This window comes from Monodon monoceros, unplaced genomic scaffold (genome assembly GCF_005190385.1).
Source record: "Monodon monoceros isolate NGI ecotype Baffin Bay Population unplaced genomic scaffold, NGI_Narwhal_1 Super_Scaffold_12, whole genome shotgun sequence".
Lineage (NCBI taxonomy): Eukaryota > Metazoa > Chordata > Mammalia > Artiodactyla > Monodontidae > Monodon > Monodon monoceros.
The window spans coordinates 125,779,894-125,793,597 of record NW_021703768.1 but is presented as its reverse complement, the minus strand read 5'-3'; the positions used below and the strand labels follow the sequence as shown (position 1 = coordinate 125,793,597).

Sequence of the window (13,704 nt, the reverse complement as noted above, 5' to 3'; positions counted from 1 at the left end):
GCAACGAAGAGTAGCCCCCGCTCGCCGCAACTAGAGAAAGCCTGCACGCAGCAACGAAGACCCAAAGCAGCCAAAAATAAATAAATTTAAAAAAAAAAAAAAAAGACAGTAAAGGAAATCAGCAGGGATCCCCAAACAGGGAGCTGAAAACCAGATCAGGAGCAGCTAAGCTGATGCAGCTGTAGCCAAAGTGGACAGGATGGGCAGGGAAGAGGGCACTGCCCAGCTCTGTGATCCAGAGACTTGGGCATCAGTGCCCAGGCAGAATCAGGAAGCAAGCTTCTCTCCAGAACTGGGATCCCTCAAGCACGCCAGTGAAATGGTGGATTAGAAAAAAAAGTCTCCCTACCCACACAGAAGATGACAAAGATGTTGCTGCATCTTGGCTTGGGTCCTGAGTAAAGGAAAAAGTCCTTTCTGAAAATTCATAACAACAGGCCTGCTTTCACTGGGTTGTAGGTTCAGATGTATACTACACATGTGGTCCAAGGAGCTCAATGCTGATAAATAAACAAAAAAACAAGTCCTGGAATAGTGCTACTATGAGTACCCACAGAAAAAATAAAATGTCTCCAGGAGGACACATCCTTAACCTAGGCCACATGGTACTCCAAGAGATAACCCTGTCCTGAAGATGAGCTTAAAATCCAAAATTACAAGAACTCCAGTGTAAGTGCACATCATCAGAGACAACAAAGAGCAGGATTAGACCCAAGAACATCAGATAATCAAACTATCAAATAGAAACTATAAAATAAGCAGGAAAAGAAAAGATGTACAAAAAATAAAGACCGGTATGATTTTTTTTTTGAATTTTACTTGGTTTGCTTTACTTCTTTTTTTTTTTTTAATTAATTAATTAATTAATTAATTTAATTTTGGCTGTGTTGGGTCTTCGTTTCTGTGTGTGGGCTTTCTCTAGTTGTGGCAAGCAGGGGCCACTCTTCATCGCGGTGCATGGGCCTCTCACTGTCGCGGCCTCTCTTGTTGTGGAGCACAAGCTCCAGATGCACAGGCTCAGTAGTTGTGGCTCACGGGCCTAGCTGCTCCGTGGCATGTGGGATCTTCCCAGACCAGGGCTCGAACCTGTGTCCCCTGCATTGGCAGGCAGATTCTCAACCACTGCGCCACCAGGGAAGCCCCGGTATGATTTTTTAAAGCACCAAGCAGGGCTTCCCTGGTGGTGCAGTGGTTGAGAGTCCACCTGCCAACACAGGGGACACGGGTTTGTGCCCCGGTCCGGGAAAATGCCACATGCCGCGGAGCAGCTGGGCCCGTGACCCATGGCCGCTGAGCGTGCGCGTCCGGAGCCTGTGCTCCGCAACGGGAGAGGCCACAACAGTGACAGGCCTGCGTACCGCAAAAAAAACAAAACAAAACAAAGAAAACGCACCAAGCAGAACTTACAGAAATTAAAAATTTAGTCTTTGACATTAAAAACTAAATGGACAGTTTAAACACTCAGGAAAGAGAAATAGTAAAGGGGCAGATAGATCCAAAGAAATTATCCAGACTGCTAAAAAGAAAGAGAAAATCATGGAAAATATGAAAGAGAATTAAGGGATCTGGATATTGAAATAAGAAGATCATGTACCAAAACTGTGTTCCAGAAGACAAGAATAAACAGAGTGAGAAGAGGCAATATATGAAGAGATGAGACTCATAATTGTCCAGAATTTATAAAAGATATGAATTCTTAGGTCTAGGAAGTACAAGTCCTAAGCAGGATAAGTTAAAAAAAAAAAAATCACATCTAAACACACTGAGAGGAAATTTCAGAACCTTGAAGTCCTGGAGAATTTACCTTATAGTTTCCTTGTCAGGAAACTATGTTCCACCAAAATAAAGAAAGAAATCACGATACAAGATACAGGGAACTGGTGATCTAATATGTGAGAGAGGCTGAGGAAATCCCTAGGATAGGTGAAACGAAATTCTGAGTTTGACTGTTGGTGACAGACAGACAGCAAACAATCTGCGCTAGAGTATTAGAATGTCTTGAGAACAAATTTATTAAATCAGTAGAGAATATGGTCCTTATGTAGGCATAATTACACAGACGGGGACTTCCCTGGTGGTCCAGTGGGTAAGACTCCGCACTCCCAAGGCAGGGGGCCTGGGTTCGATCCCTGGTCGGGAACTAGATCCCGCATACATGCTGTAACTGAGAGTCCGCATGCTGCAACTAGGAAGTCAGCATGCTGCAACTAAGAAGCCTGCATGCTGCAACTAAAGATCCTGCATGCCACAACTAAGACCCAGCACAGCCTAAATAAATAAACATTTTTTTTTAAAAAAATTACACAGATAAGACATACGCAACTAAGAAACAAACCAACAAATAAAAACAATTGTTATGGGCTTCCCTGGTGGTGCAGTGGTTGAGAGTCCGCCTGCTGATGCAGGGCACACGAGTTTGTGCCCTGGTCTGGGAAGATCCCACATGCCGTGGAGCGGCTGGGCCCGTGAGCCATGGCCGCTGAGCCTGCGCGTCCGGAGGCTGTGCTCCGCAACGGGAGAGGCCACAACAGTGAGAGGCCCTCGTACCGCAAAAAACAAACAAACAATTGTTATAACAATTTTTATTAAAAAAATTGTGCAGAAAAGATAAAATTATGTGTCACTACCCGATTCAGTTATAAATAGAATCCACACAAGTAATAATACAAGTGATCTAATTCATATTATGTACCGAGAGGACAGGGTGATGGAGAGGGAGAAAAAATGAACTAAAGCCTCATCATCCATAATGGAAATTAAAGAACAATGTCTAAATCGAAAGCTCAAGAAAGAGCAGTATATATGTGTTATAAAACAATCAGCTGAAAAAAACAGAAGGAATTGCCTGGTAGTGGCTGGAGCAGGAAAGAGAAGAGGACAGGCTGCTTTTCATAACAAACGTTGCAGAATCACCTGTCTCTCTTTCTCATCACAAATGTAGAACTATCCATCTCTTTAAATTACAGCTTTGAAGTGAACTGAAAACTAAATGTAAGAAAAAGTGAGAATTCCTCAATTTTGCTGGAGATCAATATTCAAAAATAAATCATATTCCTGTGTATACCAACAACAATTTTTAAGAGTGCAATTTAAGGAAAAATAGCAGCATAATAATAAAAAGATTTAATAATAACACATAATATTTATTCCTTCCTAAATATCTTAATTTAACAAAAGATGAGGAGTTCCCTGGTGGCCTAGTCGTTAGGATTCCAGGCTTTCACTGCCGTGGCCCAAGTTCAATCCCTAGTTGGGGAACTGAGGTCTCACAAGCTATGCATTCAAAAAAAAAAAAAAGATGTACAAGATCTTTATGAAGAAAATTATAAACACTTATCTAAATATATTTAAGAACTAGCTGGGAATTCCCTGGCAGTCCAGTGGTTAGGACTCTGAGCTTCCACTGCAGGGGGCCCAGGTCTGATCCCTGGTCAGGAACTAAGATCCCACAAGCCACACGGCACAGCCTGAAAAAATTAAAACAAAAACAAAACCACAAAAAAGAACTAGTTACAAGTAGAGATATACTACGTTCATGGATAGGAAAAGTTAATATCATAAAGATGAAAATTGACCCAAACTGATTCAATACAATTTCAATAAAACTCCCGATAGGGTTTGGGGGTTTGGGTTTTTTTTTAGTAGAACATAATACAATGATTCTAAAATATATATGGACAAAAAGGCTCAGAATGACTAAGGCAATTCTGAAGAACAAGGTGGGGGGGCCTGTCCTACCAGATATCTAGATACATTTGAAAGTCATAATAATTTTAAAGTATTATATTGACACAGGGGCAAACAGATCAGTAGAACAGATTAGAGAGCCCAGAAGCAGACCACAGTAAATATGGAAACTTGATATATGACGTAAGTGTCATTATAAGTCACTGGGAAAAGGATGGTCCATGAGATAACTGGCCTCCCCTATAAAAAATAAATAAACAAATGCAATCCCACAGCACACACCAAATAAACTCCAGATGGATTAAAGACCTAAATGTTAAATGTGAAGCTCTAAATTCTTAGAAGAAAACGGGAAAATATTTTTAAACTCTCTAGATAAGAAGAATTATTTTTTTCAACAAGACATAAAATGTACAAACCCCCAAAGAAAAAACTGATAAATCTGACTACAATAATATTTGAATGTTCTGTTCATAAACAATTCTAAAATAAAAAGGAAAAGAGGGGCCTTAGATCAGAAGATATTTGTAGTGAATACAACTGACAAAAGTTTAATACCTAGACTATATAAAGAACTTCTATGAATCATTAAAACAAGGCAATCTGTAAGAAAAATAGACAACGGATATGGTTGCAAATACAGTGTTTAAGTTCATTTAGTGTCAATTTTAACCTCCTCCTATGAGATCTTGCTGTAATGCTGAAACTGGAGAGCTAAAACCCAGCTTTCCAGACTCCCTTGCAGCTAAGATTGTAAGATTCCACCAATCAGATGATCTCATGTGAGCCAGAATTTAGAAATTACATAAGTAGGAAGAGAAGTGATGCTTGAAGTAACTATTTAATGGGGCAGGTACTGCATTGTTCTGAAATCAATAGTTCTGGCAACAGATTGTAGCTAAAGTCATAGAATCTTGAAGCCAGCAGTAGGGACAGCAGCTTCCCAATTCTTCAGTTTCTGTATTGTTACAGAGGGTAGTGGCTTCTTTGGAGCAGCTTTGGAGCTGTATTATTGTATTATTACTTTTTTTTGGGGGGGGGGTCCGCACCATGTAGTATGCGGGCTCTTAGTTCCCCAACCAGGGATTGAACCCATGCCCCCTGTATTGGGAGTGCAGAGTCTTAACCACTGGACCACCAAGGAAGTCCCTGGGACTCATTCCTAAGGCCCATTCTGTGGACTGCTTCTCCAGGCCTTCCACCAACTTGGTAAGCTCTTAAGACCCTCTTTTATTTATTTTTTTTTTTAATTTTTATTTATTTATTTTTGACTGCGCTGGGTCTTCGTTGCTGTGCATGGGCTTTCTCTAGTTGTGGCAAGCAGGGGCTACTCTTTGTTGAGGTGCACGGGTTTCTCACTGCAGTGTCTTCTCTTGTTGTGGAACACGGGCTCTAGGTGTGCAGGCTTCAGTAGTGGCAGCACGTGGGCTCAGCAGTTGCAGTTTGTGGGCTCTAGAGCACAGGCTCAGTAGTTGTGGTGCACAGGCTGAGTTGCTCTGCAGCATGTGGGATCTTCCCGGACCAGGGATCAAACCCGTGTCCCCTGCATTGGCAGGTAGATTCTTAACCACTGGACCACCAGGGAAGTCCCAAGACCCTCTTTTAAATCCCTTTCTGGTTAAAATAGAATGTTTCGTGTTATCTCCAACTAAATCCTGGCTAATACCAGCACGAAAAGTTAATTCACAAAAGAAGAAATTTAAATGGCTAATATGCAAATGAAAAGATGTTCAATTCACTCTTAACTAGGCAAATGCGAATTATTAAAACCCTAGTAAGGGAATTCTCTGGTAATCCAGTGGTTAAGACTCCATGCTTTCACTGCCGAGGGCCCAGGTTCAATCCCTGGTCAGGGAACTAAGATTCCACAAGCTGTGTGGTGCAGCAAAACAAAACAAAACCACAATGAGATACCATTCCATGCCCAAGAGATCAGTAAAATATGAAAATAAAATAAAATGTTGGTAGGACTGCAGATGAATGGGAAATCTCATATATTGGTACGATAATGTGAATTGTTGCAACCATCCTAAAGAGCAACTTGGCAATATTTAGAAAAGTTGAAAATTCACACAGTCAGGCCAAGGAGTTCTACTCCTAGGTATACCTCGACTTCAAGAAACTTTCCACATACACACAAGAAATGTAGACATGAATGCTCATTGCAGCACTGCTGAAATAACAAAAAATTAGAAAAAAACTAAAAGCCCCAATGAAAGTAGATAAATAACTTGTGGTATAGCCATATAATGGACTTCTGAACAACACTGAAAGTAAATAAACTATAGATTCATGTATCAATATGGATATCCTCACAAACACTGTACACAGGAAAAAATATATATAAACAAGTCCCAGAAGGATACACAGAGTATGACACTATTTTTAAAAGTTTAAAATGTGAAAAGAAAAAAATAATAATAAAATTTAAAAGTTTTTAAAAGTTTAAAATATGTGAAACAATGCTAGATATTGTTTAGGGACACATACACATGTAGCACAGGTATTAAATTTTTCATGGAAGTGGTTAGCAATAAATCCCAGTGATTAAAGAAATTTTCACATATTGAGGTATAGCGAAGTCATTCTGGCTTATACATGATTTAACTTGATTTTCCGCTAACTAAAACAGCCTGTTTGTGGCCTATCTGACATACATTGTCATATCTGCTTTAATTATTAAAGAAAAGGGCACAATGATCACAAGTAAAGAATGTCCATGTTAAAAATAAAGATTAAATGCCTCCTTTCCTAGAACACCAATGCTGGTGCTGCTTCGATGATAAGACTCCTTTCCCAGGAGCCAAAGCCATACTGACTCACTGTGTACGTGCTGATCTGTTTTTTGAAACCTGAAGGAATTGTTTGATGTTCTTTGTTCCGACATAATAATGTAAAACTGTGCTGAAAACCATGCTTCTCTGGAGCAGCTCTTTAGAGTTATCTGAGAGGCTGTCTCCCAGGCTAGAGTCCTCAGTTTAGCCCAAATAAAACTCTTTTTTATTCCTATTATATTTTGTTTATTGATTATTTCCATCCACACAGGATAAAAGTAACCTCTGGAAAGGGAGCTAGAGGAATAGAATTGGGGAGAGTATCAAAGGGGACTTAATGGTATCTGAGGGGCTTTTTAAGTTAACCTTTTAATTCTGAGATAATCAGAGATTCACATGCAGTTGTAAGAAATAATACAGAGGTTCTGTGTATCCTTTACCCAACTTCCCCAGTGACAACATTAGGCAAAACTATAGTACAATCTCACAGCCAAGTTGTTGACACCAATACAGTCAAGATGCAGAACAGTTCCATCTTAAGGATCCTTCATGTTGCCTTTTTACCCACTTGACTCCAGCCCCATCCCATCTTTAACCCCCATCTTTAATAGAGAACAGATAAGAATCTGTTCTCTATTTCTATACTCTTGTCAGTTCAAGAATGTATGTAGGTAGTTCCCTGGTGGTCTAATGGTTAGGACTCGGCACTTTCACTCCCGTGGCCAGGATTTAATCCCTGGTCAGAGAACTGAGATCCCACAAGCCGCGTGACGCAGCCAAAATAAATAAATTAATTAAATAAATAAAAGCTTTAAAAAAAAAAAGAATGTATGTAAATCACACAGTATGTATATTTGAATCATATAATACATAACCTTTTGGGACTGACTTTATTCAATCAGCGTAATTCCTTGGAGATTCATGTAAGCTGTTGTGTGTTATCAATAGGTCCTTCCTTTTCATTGCTGAGTATCAGAGATGTTTTATTTGGTTTTTAAAAAACTGAAGCAAATATGTCAAAAATGTTCAAATTAAACAAAGCTAGGTAGTAAGAACATGGGCATTTGTTGTTTTGCTCTTTGTTCTTTTCTGGATGGTTAAAATATTTCCTAATATTTAAAGTGACATGCATCCCATTCAGTCTTGTACTCGGGTTACTTAGGGCTATGCCTCATCTTCCTGGCTAGACACTAAGCTCTTGGAGACAAGATGAGCACCCATCCATGTGTCTTCCTCTCTGTCTCACAATGCTGATACATATACGAATATGTATTTGCATATATAAATGCTCCTTTTCATGTATTAGTAGCAGAAGTTTCTGTCCTGGGTCATAAGCACTGACCCATGGATCAGTGCTTATATACAGGTGCTTGGCAAGAGCAAGGTTGTTCAGAAGGCAGAAGGCCCAGAAAGATCCTGGAACATATCTGATGCACAGCTCTAGTACAGCTCCTGAATGCTGCCTTTGGCCTGCTGACCTGTCCCTGGCCCGAATCACTGACATTCATCACCCAGTGCATTGCTTTTCTAGAAAGATCCCAATAGGATTTCAGGAGAGCTACTCAGGTTCCTCTACTCAGAACTGTTGCTAAATAAACAAAAAACATAAATAATACTTCACAGAGAACTGCTAAATATTTAAAATAGCACTTAGGTTAACTGCAATCCAGACCTCCAAGCAGGCCTGGCAGAACTTCTCCGTAGCAGCATTTTGTTATTCTCTTAGTTTACAGCCCATGTAATGGAAAGAAACACATTTTTATTTCTTTAAAAATATATTATTTGGCAGTGAAAAGGAATGAGCTACTAATGTGTGCTATAACATAAATGGGTCTTGAAAACATTACACTAAATGAAAGAAGTTAGCCACAAAGGACCACATACTTGATGATTCTATTTATAGGAAATGTCCAGAATAGGCAAATCTACAGAAACAGAAAGTGGGTTAGTAGTTTCCAGGGCTGAAGGGATAATGATTTGGAGTGTGGTAGCTGGGTTTCTTTTGGGGATGGTGAAACGTTCTAAACTTATTAGTGGTGATGGTTGCACAACTCAGTGAACATACTAAAAACCATTGACTTGTACACTTTAAATGGGTGAATTAGGGACTTCCCTGGCAGTCCAGTGGTTAAGATTCTGCGCTTCCACTACAGGGGGCGCAGGTTCAATCCCTGGTCAGGAACTAAGATCCCGCATGCTATGCGGCGTGGCCAAAAAAAAAAAGGGTGAATTATATTATGTGAATTATATCTCAATAAAGCTGTTACCCCCAAAAATATTATATAATACGAAATGTTGGCAAGGATGCGGAGAAACTGGATCTCTCATACATTGCTGACGGGAATGTAAAATGGTACAGTTACTTTAGAAAATAGTTTGTCAGTTTCTTTAAAAACTAAACATACACTTACCAGCAATCACACCCCAGGGCATCTATTCCAGAGGAAGAAAACTTATGCCTATACAAAAACCTGTCTACGAATGTTCGTCAAAGCTTTATTTGTAATAGCTAAAAACTGAAAACAACCAAAATGTTGTTTTATTAAGTGAATTTAATAGGTGGATGGCTAAAAAAAAAAAAAGTTGTATATCTAAGGTCACAGAATACTCAGAAATAAAAAGGGATGAACTACTGATACCCTCAAGAACCATCCAGTTGTGCTGCCTGAAAACAGAACAACCTGAAAAGCTTACTGTGTGATCATTTATAAAACATCTAAAATTATAGAGACAGAGAACAGATTAGTGGTCACTTGGTTAGGGATGAGGGTGGTGGGCACCTGGGTGTGGCAATAAAGGAAGAGCACAGGGAGAACTTCATGGTGATAGAATAGATCTGCATCTTAATTGAAATGGTGGTTACAGACATCTACACACGTGATAAAACAACATCTAACAATCAAACACATGATTATATCAATGCCAATTTCCTGGTTTTCCTGCTATTGAGATAACCACTGGAGGAACCTGGTGAAGATACACATAACCTCTCTGTACTATCCTTGGAACTTCATGCTGACCTATACTTATTTCAAAGTAAAAAGTTAAAAACAAACGAAATATTAGATAGCTTAAGTTATCCACTATCTTTGCAACACTCTCAGGACAAATGCAGCTTAAAAGCCTGGGAGAACAGGCTGGGTGCCTTTGTTCCATTTCCTGGTCTGGTCTGATAAGGAGGTTTGTCTTGGAGAATATATTTGGGAAAATATGTCTTTCAATATAGTCCAGTCCATGCTCAGTCCTGAGATCTCTTTGATGCCCTGTGATAAGCAATTAAGAACTAAAATCAGTCTAGCACATAGTGGGTACTAAAAAAAAAAATGTTTCTTGAATGTTATGCAGTGACTGCTTCTGACTCTAGGATAGGATAGGATAAAACAGTTAATTCTCTTCTCCTCTCTCCTCCTCTGTCCACACTCGCACAGAATAATTTGGGCATTCACACATTTATTCAACAAATATTTGGAGTAGCTATTCCATGCCAAGCATTTTTCTGGACTGTGAGGATACAAAGTTAAAGGCGGGAAAAAAAGGGCTCTACAATAAAGATAGGGCATTTAATTTTTGTTTCTTGTTGTTTTATTTAATTTTGGAAACGGCTCTAGGGTTCTTTCATTTTTGTAATTTTATTTTTTTTATACAGCAGGTTCTTATTAGTTATCTACTTTATATATATTAGTGTATATATGTCAATCCCTATCTCCCAATTCATCCCACCACTTTCCCCCTTGCTGTCCATATGTTTGTTCTCTACATCTGTGTCTTTATTTCTGCCTTACAAACTGGTTCATCTATACCATTTTTCTAGATTCCATGTATATGCACTAATATATGATATTTTTCTCTTTCTGACTTACTTCACTCTGTATGACAGTCTCTAGGTCCATCCATGTCCACGTCTCTACAAATGACCCAATTTCATTCTTTTTTTATGGCTGAGTAATATTCCATTGTATACATGCACCACATCTTCTTTATCCATTCATCTGTCGATGCGCATTTAGGTTGCTTCCATGACCTGGCTATTATAAATAGAGCTGCAATGAGGGTTTCCCTGGTGGTGCAGTGGTTAAGAATCTGCCTGCCAATGTAGGGGAGACTGGTTCGAGCCCTGTTCAGGAAGATGCCACATGCTGCAGAGCAACTAAGCCCGTGCACCACAACTACTGAGCCTGTGCTCTAGAGCCTGCAAGCCACAACTACTGAGCCTGTGTACTTAGAGCCCGTGCTCTGCAACAAGAGAAGCCACCGCAATGAGAAGCCCATGCACCTCAACGAAGAGTAGCCCCCGCTCACCACAACTAGAGAAAGCCCGCACGCAGCAACGAAGACCCAATGCAGCCAAAAATAAAATAAATAAAATTTTGAAAACATAGTGCTGCAATGAACATTGGGGTGCATGTGTCTTTTTGAATTATGGTTTTCTCTGAGTATATACCCAGTAAGGATAGGGCATTTAAAATATCTGGTTATTTGCTCCAAGTTTTGCAGAGGAACTAAGTAAATGTTATGGACATCCTGATGATTTCACCCCTTTTAAGACAGAGGTAACAAGGAAAATGATACTGTGAACCTAATTCTGACCAATCAGAAGTGAATGGAGGGCTTCCCTGGTGGTACAGTGGTTGATAATCCGCCTGCCAATGCAGGGACACGGGTTCGATCCCTGGTCCAGGAAGATCCCACATGCCGTGGAGCAACTGAGCCCGTGCGCAACTGCTAAGCCTGTGCTCTAGAGCCCATAGGCCACAACTACTGAGCCTGCATGCCACAACTACTGAAGCCCGCATGCCTAGAGCACGTGCTCCACATCAAAAGAAGCCACCGCAATGAGAAGCCCATGCACAGCAACAAGGAGTAGCCCCCGCTCACTGCAACTATAGAAAGCTCGCATGCAGCAATGAGGACCCAATGCCAAAAATAAATAAATAAATTTATATTAAAAAAAAGAGGTGGTTAGGGCTTCCCTGGTAGCGCAGTGGTTGAGAGTCCGCCTGCCGATGCAGGGGACACGGGTTTGTGCCCCTGTCTGGGAAGATCCCACATGCTGCGGAGCAGCTGGGCCCATGAGCCATGGCTGCTGAGCCTGCGCGTCCGAAGCCTGTGCTCCACAACGGGAGAGGCCACAACAGTGAGAGGCCCACGTACTGCAAAAAACAAACAAAAAATAAGAGGTGGTTACTCTTTAAAAAAAAGAAGTGAATGGAGACAGGGACTTCCCTGGTGGCTCAGTGGTTAACACTCTGTGCTCCCAATGCAGGGGGCCCAGGTTCCATCCCTGGTCAGGGAACTAGATCCCACATGCATGCTGCAACTAAGAGTTTGCATGCCACAACTAAAGAGCCTGAGTGCTGAAACTAAGGAGCACTTGAGCCACAACAAAGGAGCCCGCCTGCCGCAACTAAGACCCAACACAACGAAAGAAAAGAAAGAAAGAAAGAAAGAAAGAAATGAATGGAAGTAAGCAGATCCCAGAGGAAAGTGAAACCATCATCTTAAAAGTTCTTTCAGAAGGCAAAATGTCATGGCAAGAAAAGATGAACATCCATCAGGCTCCCACCCCGGGTTACAGAGGGAGGTCAATTTAAACATTTAAGGGAAAAAAAAGGAAGCAAAACCTCTAGGGATTAGGGTTCATGGGAAGACTGTTGAAGATGAAGTTAAACATCATGCTAACAAAAGACCCTGTTGAAGAATAAAGGGAGGAAATACCTATGGAAATGAGAATGGCCACACAGGGATCCTGGCTAACGAGCCTCGTTTATAAAGATACATACAAGAGTCAGAGTGGTGGGTCCTGTACAAAGAGCTTCCAGAACTCTAAAACACAGAAGCGTCTGGGATTAACAAAATTGTAAGAATAACCTCCACAGCTCTGCCCCTACTATGACTGCCAACTAAATTTTAACATTCATGTTCAGAAAAAGTAAAAAATAGGCACTCTATTTGATGGCTTTGCTTTCCTCTTCTTAGCCCTAAAGAGTGACTGCAGGGGTCACTATGAAGGTTAGGAGCCTAGACCCTGGAGCCAGAAAACCTGATTTCAAATTCTGATTCTGCGATCAATCAGCTGGCTTTCCTGGGATAATTATATAACCTTCCTTATAGGGTTGTTATAAGATTTCATATGATAATCCATGTAAAGTATATAGCAGAGTGTCTGCTACGTGGTGAGCTTTCAATAATGGCAGCTGTTGTTTTTGTTACTATTACTGTTAAACTGGAAAGAGTAGCATGACCGTGGATCAGAGGGATGCAGTTGTCTAAGGACACTTGGCTGATCATATTCAAGCAGATGGTGAGAATAGTTAATCATGATGATAATAGTAAGTAATACGAACTACACAGCAGAGCCTAACTGACAATGCAACTAATAACAAAGAAGTGGAGCTGAGAGATGGAGAGACCATGAGACTAAGCCCTGATGGCATTACTTAATCCAACCATGATGGAGACTGATTCCCTTCGGATTTTTTTTTTTTAATGTGAGCTAACACATTTTCATTCCCCACCCCACTTTGGCCTAAACCACTCTGAGTTGGGTTTCTGCCACTTGATTAAAACAGATGGTCTATCAGCCCTTGGAAAGACCATCTGTCTATGAAACAGACATCACTGAGAGCCAGCATAGGTTAACAGAAAAAAGACAAACAGGTCATGCCAGACTATCCTCATTCCCTTAATGAAAGCTGACTAGATCAGTAGATCAAAGAAATACCACAGGCTAGTGTAACTGGACTAGGAAGGTACTGCTGGTCTCTCGTGACATCCTTAGGAATAAGGAATAAGATGAGGTAATGGAATAAGATGTGGCGATGGGGAAGCAATAGGACAATAATATGGACTAAAAACTGATAAAATACCAAATTCAAAGGGCGTTGGTCAGTGTCAACCTCTGGGATCTGCCCTGTTTCATTAAGGATAGCCATTAGTTCTTTCGGTGCTTCCCATCTCTAAGACCACCTGAGCCTAAACCTCCACCATTTTTCTCTTGAATCAGCACAACAGCCTCCTGACTGGATGCATACACAGCACCAGAGTGGAGTGGTCATTCAAAAACATAAAATTGACTGCTTTACTCCTCTGTCGAAACCCAGACAAGTCTTCCCTGAAAGTCATCCCCCTTCCAAAGAACCAGTCCTTTCCCCCAATAATTATGTTTCCTATTCAATTTGTTTTACTGGTTCATTCAATAGAGCAGAAGCTCCACAAGGGCAAAGACCATGTTTCTTATATTCAT

General features: G+C 40.6%; 1 protein-coding gene across 5 annotated transcripts in view; it reads right to left on the bottom strand.

Moving 5' to 3' along the window:
• Positions 1–13,704, bottom strand: part of ARHGEF37 (Rho guanine nucleotide exchange factor 37) — a 74,782-nt gene that overhangs the window by 38,887 nt on the left and 22,191 nt on the right. Inside the window, exon 1 of one of the 5 annotated variants that reach the window (XM_029218259.1) lies at positions 10,322–10,379. The exons of the other annotated variants lie outside the window; for them this stretch is intronic. The gene's annotated coding sequence lies outside the window, so the exon portion shown is untranslated. Of the gene's footprint in view, positions 1–10,321; positions 10,380–13,704 lie in introns of those variants that run through there. 5 annotated transcript variants of the gene reach the window in all.